Source organism: Euphorbia lathyris, chromosome 10, assembly GCF_963576675.1.
Source record: "Euphorbia lathyris chromosome 10, ddEupLath1.1, whole genome shotgun sequence".
Classification (NCBI taxonomy): Eukaryota; Viridiplantae; Streptophyta; class Magnoliopsida; order Malpighiales; family Euphorbiaceae; genus Euphorbia; species Euphorbia lathyris.
The window spans coordinates 51,168,164-51,177,695 of record NC_088919.1 but is presented as its reverse complement, the minus strand read 5'-3'; the positions used below and the strand labels follow the sequence as shown (position 1 = coordinate 51,177,695).

The 9,532-nt window shown below is 32.7% G+C and overlaps 1 pseudogene; it reads left to right on the top strand.

Annotated features, from left to right (window-relative positions):
• Nucleotides 1-1,828: 1,828 nt before the first annotated feature.
• LOC136208133 (heavy metal-associated isoprenylated plant protein 5-like) lies at nucleotides 1,829-3,871 on the top strand (annotated as a pseudogene).
• Nucleotides 3,872-9,532: the final 5,661 nt, after the last annotated feature.

Here is a 9,532-nt window from a genome sequence, read left to right as displayed (position 1 = left end):
AAAATGAGTTAATAAGTTAAGAGAACTACCTATCAGAACTACCTAAAATAGGTAGAACTACGTGGCTTTGATTCCTGGTTTAAAGATTAAAAGAAGTTCGGGATACGTAGGAAGCTCGATAGAATTATCGAGTCCAAGCCAAATAATAAATAAAACTTTAGGTAGTTTAAATAAATTTTTATCTATTAGAAAATTGATTCGCCTTTTTGTCTTACGAATGCCCGTTAACCTATTTTTTGTTCATATCCGAAGCCGATTTGGATCGGGTGTGACACCGATGGAGAACGCATTTTGAAGAAGTAGAAGAGCAAGAGTGAATCGTCTCCATTTTAAAGGTTTACAATCGTCTTTCAATTGTATTGTTGAAGCTATTTGAACTATGGCTCTTAATCTTACATCTCAATTTTCTGATATTAGTTTATGGATTGATTTGGCTTTGGGTGGGTTGCTGATATAGGTGCTGCAGGTGGTTCCATGGTCTTTCCCACGAATTAGTGTATTGCCGATGTTGTGTCTGCTGATTTACACAACTATATGGTTGGGTTCGATGATCCTAAAGTCGTTCAGAAAGAGGATATTGAACATATTGCCCAAAGGTTTGTCTTTTCATTTGTTCATAATGTGGTCTCATCCTTATGCAATTTAATTGTATGTATTGAGGAAAAAATTAACATCTTCTTAGTTGTGATTCTTATTTACAAACTGCATCCTTTATGTGACACAAATTCTAAAACCAAATCCCATTGTAGGTATAATTTGAACAAATTCTACTCTTTACTTTCTTTTCTTGTTCCCATTTTGTGTTTATTAATCAACACGAGTATTATATTATTTTTTTCGAGATAGCCTGGACGACTTACATTTTGTAAAGTTATGGTATAATACATCAATTGCTTTCTGAATTTGTTCAAAAACCTTTATTATCTCCGACACTTACATAGTGTCTCATTAGGCTCATGAACTTACTTAAACTGTAATGATTAAGTCTCTAAATCTTATAAAAACGCCATAAAGGTGTAAAAAATAGAAAGTTAATTTATTTTAAAGATATAAAATTACGAATCAGACCTTTATTTTTTTAGTTTTGACTTTATTTTTATAGATTTAAACAAATTGAAATGAATATCACTTTAAACAAGTTCATAGGCTAATGAATCACTATAGGCGAGTTTAGAAGACCAATATTTCATTTTAAACAAATCTAGGTGGCCAATAGGTTAATTTAAGCAAGTTGAGGGAGTTAACAAAACATTTTATAAGTTTAGGGGGCCAATCAATATTTTGAGATAAGTTCAGAAGCTATTAATGTATTTTAACTATTATAAAACAATTAATTGAATTTTAATAGGTTAGAATGGAATACAATTTTAAAACTGAAAAATTTGGACAGTTATAATGTAATAAATTTTGGAATTCATTTTTTTAAAAAATGGTAAGATGTATATTTGACTATATTTAATCAATTTTGAAAATTCAATGAAATTAAATTTAATCGGTTATAAGGTAAATAAATTTGAAACTGAAAATTCAATGAAATTGACTATTACGATTGAAAAGATTGATTTTTCAGCTATAAAAGACAAACAAAGGATGTCTAACCCAATCCATAAAAGTCTCTCTTTTAAAGTAAAAAAGCAAACCTAAAGAGAAAAGTAGGTAATCAAACATCCCTTATTTCAAAGTTAATTTTGTTCAATTAGTTGAATTTTCAATCATTACAAACCATTTTATATTAAATCTTTAGGCCATCGATCTCACCCATTTGAAGTGCTTGACAAACACCGAACGAAGATCAATCTAAATGTGGAAACATTTCAAAAGTGCGGCCATGGTGATGGAGGACCTCCAAGATTATCTAATGATTAAAGCTATGTATGCGAAGAGCAAACTAGCTTTTCGAAAGTGTTCCGACGACATAGATATAGCGATGGAGTTTGTTACTCAACCACATCAAGTGAGTTGTCTGAGTTAATTTCAAATAAATGTTACATGATTTCACATTTTTTTAGATCGGTATTTGTGGTTGGTAAAATTTTTATTTTTTCAAATTGACCAATATCGATCTCAAAATGAAAATTTTTAAAAATTAAATAATCATATTTTTTATTTTTCAAAATTATCATTTTTGAAGTTTTGTTTCTCTAAACATTAACTTTCTCCCTCATTAAAAAAACTTCAAATCAAAAAAATTGAAAAATTAAAATTGATTAAAACATTATTTTTTTAGGTGGATAAATTTGGAAAAATTAAAAGTTTGGCTGAATTAAGTGTAATTGAAATTAAAATTAAATTACTCTACCAATGTTTTTAACACTGTATATCTTTAATCGATGGGTTTGGCTTTGAATCACACTTTACTGATTCGAATATTCATTAAGAGTTTCTCTCTGATCTAATTTTGTTTTTCTTATGAGCAGACAGAAGGTGAAGGAGATAAAGCGGCTGCCGCCACTGCCGACGGCGGCGAAAAAAAGGATGAACCGAAGCCTGTTTCTGTTTACAAAGTCGACATGCATTATGAAGGCTGTTGTAAGAAAATTAGAAGAGCAGTGAAGCATTTAGAAGGTGAGAATTGAATAGGATTGATTGATTTGCATTGCCAATTGAAATTTGTGATTTGTTGTTGAAGGTGTGGAGTCGGCGAAGACCGATCGTCAATCGAACAAATTGACAGTGACCGGGGAGGTGGACCCTGAGAAAGTGAAAGCGAGGCTGGAAAAGAAAATGAAGAAGGAAGTACAGATTGTATCTCCGCAGCCGAAGAAAGACGCCGGCGGTGGTGGTGAGAAGAAAAGCCGCCGAGAAGAAACCCGAGGTGAAGAAACCGGAGGTGAAGAAACCACCACCTGAAGAGGTATAAGAATAAAATAATTAATTTAAATTCGTTTCTGATTACAGTGATTAACTCGTTTGGATTTAATTAATCAGACGCAGATTATGGTAGTTTTGAAAATCAGAACTCATTGTGATGATTGCATTACCAAAATGAAGAAGATCATCAGAAAAATCAAAGGTAGATAAATTTTCAGAATATTTTAATATCTGCGATTATACAAATATTTTTTCAAATTATAACTGACGTTACCCATTAACAGGAGTTGAGAGCATGGCAGTCGACGACAGAAAGGATCTGGTAACGGTAAAGGGGACAATGGAAGTTAAGGACCTCGTGCCTTACCTGTCGGAGAAGTTCGGAACGTCGGTTGAGGTCGTTCAGCCGAAGACAGACGAAGCAAAGAAAGAAGTCGGCGGTGGCGGCGACGGCGGCGGAGGAGGAGGCGAGAAAAAGACCGATGCTGAGAAAGTAGACGGAGAAGGCGAGAAAAAGAATGATGCTCAAAAAGTGGACGGAGGAGGCGAGGAAAAGAAGGATGACAATAAAGAAGGCTTTGGCTCCAACGCCGGCGAGAAAAAGAGCCATGGTAAGAAAGATGAAGCCGGAGCTGGAGAAAAAAAGAATGATGATAAGAAAGATGAAGCCGGAGCTGGAGAGAAAAAGAATGATGATGAGAAAGGTGGTGAAAGAGGAGAAGAAGCAAAGGTGAAGAACAAAAAAGCTCCTGCTCCTGCTCCAGATCCAGCGACGGCGACCGGGACGGCAGCTAGTGGTGACGGTGGTGCTATGGCGGAGGTAACAAATAAAATGGACTATTCTCCGGCATATGTTCCGACTAATTGGCTGGACGGGATATTTTCTCAGAGCTACACTGTTGACCCACAACATCTACAATACGGTTATGGGTATAACCCGGTAAATCAAGGTTACCTGATTCCGATCTACAATAATATTGAACCAGTGTACAACCATCCACCAATGAATCTAGCACAAATGTTCAACGACGACAATCCCCATGCTTGTTCCATCATATAAAACGACGACGGAGAATGATATAGCCGGCGATCACGGCTATTGTATATAATATTACATACAACCTTGTACATTGGCTTTCTTTTAGCAGTACCAAAACAAACAAGAAGAAAATTTTGAGTTTAGCAGCTACGATATGTAATAGGGCTAAAAGAGTAATGATAATTACTGTGAATTTTTATCATTAGTAATGATAATTAAGAATTGGTGTCCTTGATACAGTACATTGGCTTTCTTTTAGCAGTACCAAAACAAACAAGAAGAAAATTTTGAGTTTGGTAAATACACAGCTACTTGTAGTTAAGTTAGTCTTAGAGATCTCCACGAGTTTGAATCCAGGCATGAATATTTCATCCTAAACTAAAACTTCTTAAATTATCAATTAGGCTCTGAGTAAAAATCATCCAATTATCTTCCTATTCTAAAATCAGTAAATGTGACTATTTGATAAAGACTATAATAATCTTAGTGTTGGTTCAAAATAGATTTGGAGAAAAGTGTCTAAAACTGTTCAACCGAACCGAATCAATTGATGATTTTTGCATAGAATGATCACTGAATTGATGATTTTTGCTTAGTTTAAGGTTCTAATTGACCTAAAAGCTTTTGGACCCGTTTGGTTTAGCCGTTAACTAATAGCTGTTTGATGTTGATATTAACTATTTATTATTAGTTGTTTAATTATTTAAAATGTCAAATATAGACATGTTTTAAATTAATCAACAAATAAATTATAAAATAAAAAATGAACATGATAAAACCTTGTCCTTTCGGTAATTATGCTATATAAATAAAAATAATGTTAAAGAAGAAACATATTTTGTGGAAATAAAAATGATAATTTTGTCAATAACAAATGACTATAAACAACTATTTATAAAAAGCTCCAAAATGTTACAAGTTTCCAGAAAAAAGGTTAAACGTTGCGGTTATATAAACCCAACCGAATGCTATATTTCCTGTGATTTGGAGTGAAACGCTAAACGATTCTCCGAAAAGCTGAAATAAACACACTCTTACTTTAGAGAGCCAAACAGATATTATATCTTGAATTTATATCTATGTAGCAAACTTTTGGATTTTAAATTCCGTTTGTTTGTACAGTAGATTTTTTTGGTTTTTTTATGCTTACTAAAATCTTATATTAGTGGGAAAAAAATACAATGAATGTGAGGAAATATTGTACTATTTTAGTCTTTAAATCTTGCTATATTTCTTTTTACCTTTTAAAAGTAGTCATTGTGACTTTTTATTTTTCGATTGTAATTAAATACAAAAAAAAAATTTATTTTTCAAAACAAGATTTTTTCTTATTCAATATTTTTCAACAAACGAATGGATAACAAATAAACGAGGTGTTAGTTTAACAGATGGTGTATATATATATATATATATTGATTTTGGTCCAAATTAGCATTATATCAAATTTACTCTTTACTAACAGTCTAGATTAAAAAAAATGCAGACACTTAACTACCATTTTAGATTTTTCAAATTATTATTTTTTAGATTTTTCTCTTTAAACAATCATTTCCTAACTAAATAACACTTAAATGACGTCAAAATCCAAAGTTCTAAAATTAAAATCGTTTAAAATATCAATTTCACCAAGTTTATAATAGAGGATCAACTATTATTGGAGTGCATATATTGATCAACGGTAAACAATGTAATTATGTAATATAGTGCAAAGTTCAATAATCACAATGTTCATCTTTAAAGTTCAGAGGTCATAATGAAAACAAGTAAAAGGTTAAAAGATCATGGGTGTAAATTACCTAAAAATATCGAAGAATTTTTATTCTGAGTATTAAAACAAAATTATTTGGAATATTGACAAAATTTACCCCAAGATTAAAAATATATATTTTATTCTTATTGTATAAAACAGCTCAATTTTATTTTCATGGTAATTTTTTTCAACTCATTTTTATCTTTATGTTAGAAAGTTTAGTTAAATTTTGTGCTTTTAAAAGTAATAACAAGTAAGTGACATTTCCTAGAAAGAAGAGTATAATTGAGTTAGGATGCTTACTATTGAGACAAAATTGATTTGTTTTATATGATGGAAGTAAAATTAAACTTTTTTAATAATCTTAAAACTAAATTAACCCTTATTTTGTGTTGGTTTGTTTCCATTTTTCGGAACTGCTTCTTACCTTTTAATACTAAATAGGAAATAGAAAGTGTTTGGTAAAATTTTGAAACAGCTACTGTTTGTAGAAAAAACAACTAATATTTAACAAAAACAATAAATAACTTAACAACAACAGTAAATATGGACAGTTGAAACAAATGGACCTCTAAATTATTAGTAAATGCAATTTTTAATAAAAAAGAAACAAATATTTTTTCATATATTTTGTACATGTGTGTGTGAAAATTGATAGGGTTTGTTTTAGATAATTGAGATAAGGAGAGGAGAGGTGTGGTGTGTTGGAGAAAATTGGGAAGGGAATTCAGACTTTGTCTTTATTTTGTGTACTCCAAGGTCTCTATGGACAACGGTCGTGGTCCTCTATTTGGTATAACACAATTTAAGATATTTATATATGGGGTGTCGAGAACCGTGGGTATTCGAATTCACGAAGCCGGAGGAAAACTGAAATTTTTGGATACGGGCTGGGAGCGAGGAAAGGTTTACCTTCAAAGATTAAATTTGAGCGGCGGTGGATGTTACTATCTCCAAACCGTAAGGATCTTCACCTCTACCTCCAAAAAACCGGCCGTGAAGATCTCGAAAATAATATTATATATATATATATATATATATATATATATATATAGTTAGAAATTATTTTTAATTACAAGTAAAAAATTTAAGAAAATTTCCGTAGAAAAAGATTAAATTAACGTAGAGATTTCCTTTAAGAAAATATACTGACTAAAAAATTAGGGAAAGGTACGTGAAAAAAAGGTTTATGGTTTGCCTAATTTGAAAACCAAAGACATGTGGTATGTTTTATTTACAAAATAAAGGATTATAAATTACTTTTAAAAAATATTATAAATTAGATTATTAAGTTCTGATTATAATCAATAATATTTTTACCTTAAAAAATTATCCTTACATATTGATAAAACACATTCTCACAAAACACATCTCCCTAAATCGAGACCATAAATCATATGGTGACATTTCACGTTTTTAACTAATTTGACATTTTATGAACTAAATTGATATTTAAATTCATTTCACACCGCTGCAATTCAATTTTGAGTATATGTTTTGTCAATATGTAAATGCAATTCTTTAAAAAAATAGAAATGCTATTGATTGTCATCAGAACTTAACGTGTAATTTTAAATACTTTGTTTTGTAAAAAAAACATATGGTAAATTACACTCATGGACACTGACCTTTACCCATTTAATATTGTGGCCACGAGTTTTGTCACATCCGTGTCTAAATTTCTAAAATTTATATTTTGATATTAGTATATATTATAATTATTGGGTGTGTGAAGTTAATTTGATGGGGTCGGGTGTGACAAGTTTGAATCCAGGCATGAATATTTCATCCTAAACTAAAACTTCTTAAATTATCAATTAGGCTCTAAGTAAAAATCATCCAATTATCTTCCTATTCTAAAATCAGTAAATGTGACTATTTGATAAAGACTATAATAATCTTAGTGTTGGTTCAAAATAAATTTGGAGAAAAGTGTCTAAAACTGTTCAACCGAACCGAATCAATTAATGATTTTTGCATAGAATGATGACTGAATTGATGATTTTTGCTTAGTTGAAGATTTTAATAGTTTAAGGTTCTAATTGACCTAAAAGCTTTTGGACCCGTTTGGTTTAGCCGTTAACTAATAGTTGTTTGATGTTGATATTAACTATTTATTATTAGTTGTTTAATTATTTAAAATGTCAAATATAGACATGTTTTAAATTAATCAACAAATGAATTATAAAATAAAAAATGCATTACACAAATTAATAAAAATAATAAATGTAAGTCGTTGTTTTCTATCACTTGCTGATGATGCTGAGTCAACAAGTCAGCATTGTAAGTCGTTGTTGTTTTCTATTACAAGAATGATGCTGGGTAATCAAGTCAGCATGATTGTAAGCCAACCAGTCAGCATGAGTATTTCAACAAGTTAGCATGGCTGTGGTCAGCATGGTACTGAGGTGTTAATACAGGTCAACATGTTCGTGCTGTGTTCAGGACAACATGGTCTTGCTGTGTTACCACTGGTCAGTAGGTCTTGCTGAGTTAGTACATTTTGAGTAAGGATATTTTGGGTATTTTCACAACCTTGTAAAGGCTATAAAAGGTCTGGGTTGGGAAGTAGTTTTATACGTGAGATTATTCTTAGACTAAGTCATTAGTGTACACTGTGATATACTGAGTTGGGGATTAGGAAAACACGAGAGTTTCTAGAGAGGAAACTGTTTCAATCTTGTTGTAATCTCCATTGATTAGTGAAGTTGCTGGATGTAGGCAGTTAAGCCGAACCAGGGTAAATTCTGTGTGTATTCTTTTGATTGCTGTTTCAAGATCCAATCTGTGATCTTTGTGAACTTTGTTTATCTGTGTGGTTGATTGATCGTTCGAAGTATAGCTCAACAATTGGTATCAGAGCTAATCAAGAACAGAGCAATGGGTTTTACAAAGATCGAGATCGAGCGTTTCAATGGTAAGGGAGATTTTGCTCTATGGAGACAGAGGATGAAAGCAATCTTGGTTCAAATGAAGGTTGCGAAGGCTCTGAAGGGCGAGAAAGAACTTCCGGTGACAATGACGAAGGAGGAGAAAGAAGATCTTCTTGAATTGGCTTACAGTACGATCGTCCTGTATCTTGGCGACAAGGTGCTGAGAGAAGTCTCGAAGGAAACCTCAGCTGCTGGGGTTTGGCTCAAGCTTGAACAGTTGTACATGACGAAGACACTCACCAATCGGGTTTATCTTAAGGGAAAGCTTTTCGGCTTCAAGATGAACGAGGACAAGCCAGTTGAAGACTATCTTGATGATTTCTCAAAGATCATAATTGACCTAGAGAACATAGAGGTAAAGATAGATGATGAAGATCAGGCCATAATGATCTTGAATTCTTTACCCCAGTCTTTTAGTCATTTCGTTGAAACCATGAAGTACGCTAGAGAAACACTAAGTCTGGAAGAAGTTCTTATGGCTCTAAAGTCAAAACAGATTGAGGCTAGCACCAACACTGAAACTGCAGAAGGATTGCTTGTTCGTGGAAGGTCTGAGAAAAAAGACTCTCACAAGCCAAAGAACAAGAACGGGAAAAAGTCCAAAACTCCATCCTCAAGCAATAAAGAAGGCAAGGTCTACAAGTGTTTTCACTGCCATAAGGAAGGACATTTCAGGAAAAACTGTCCTGAGAGGAAGAAGAGTCAAGGTCAGCCTAAAGATCAAGGCGAAGCCGCTGTGGTAGAAGAAGGTTATGAGAGCGCTGAAGTTCTTGCTGTCACTGATAAAAATCCAAACACTGACTGGATCTTGGACAGCGGATGTATGTTCCATATGACTCCCAACAGGACGTGGTTCGAAGACTTTCAAGAAGAAGGTGGGAGGGTTCTTCTAGGCAACAACAAGTTGTGCAATGTACTGGGTCAAGGCTCCATTAGGCTGAAGATGTTCGATGGTCAAGAAAGGATTATGACCGGTGTGAGGTATGTGCCAGAACTGAA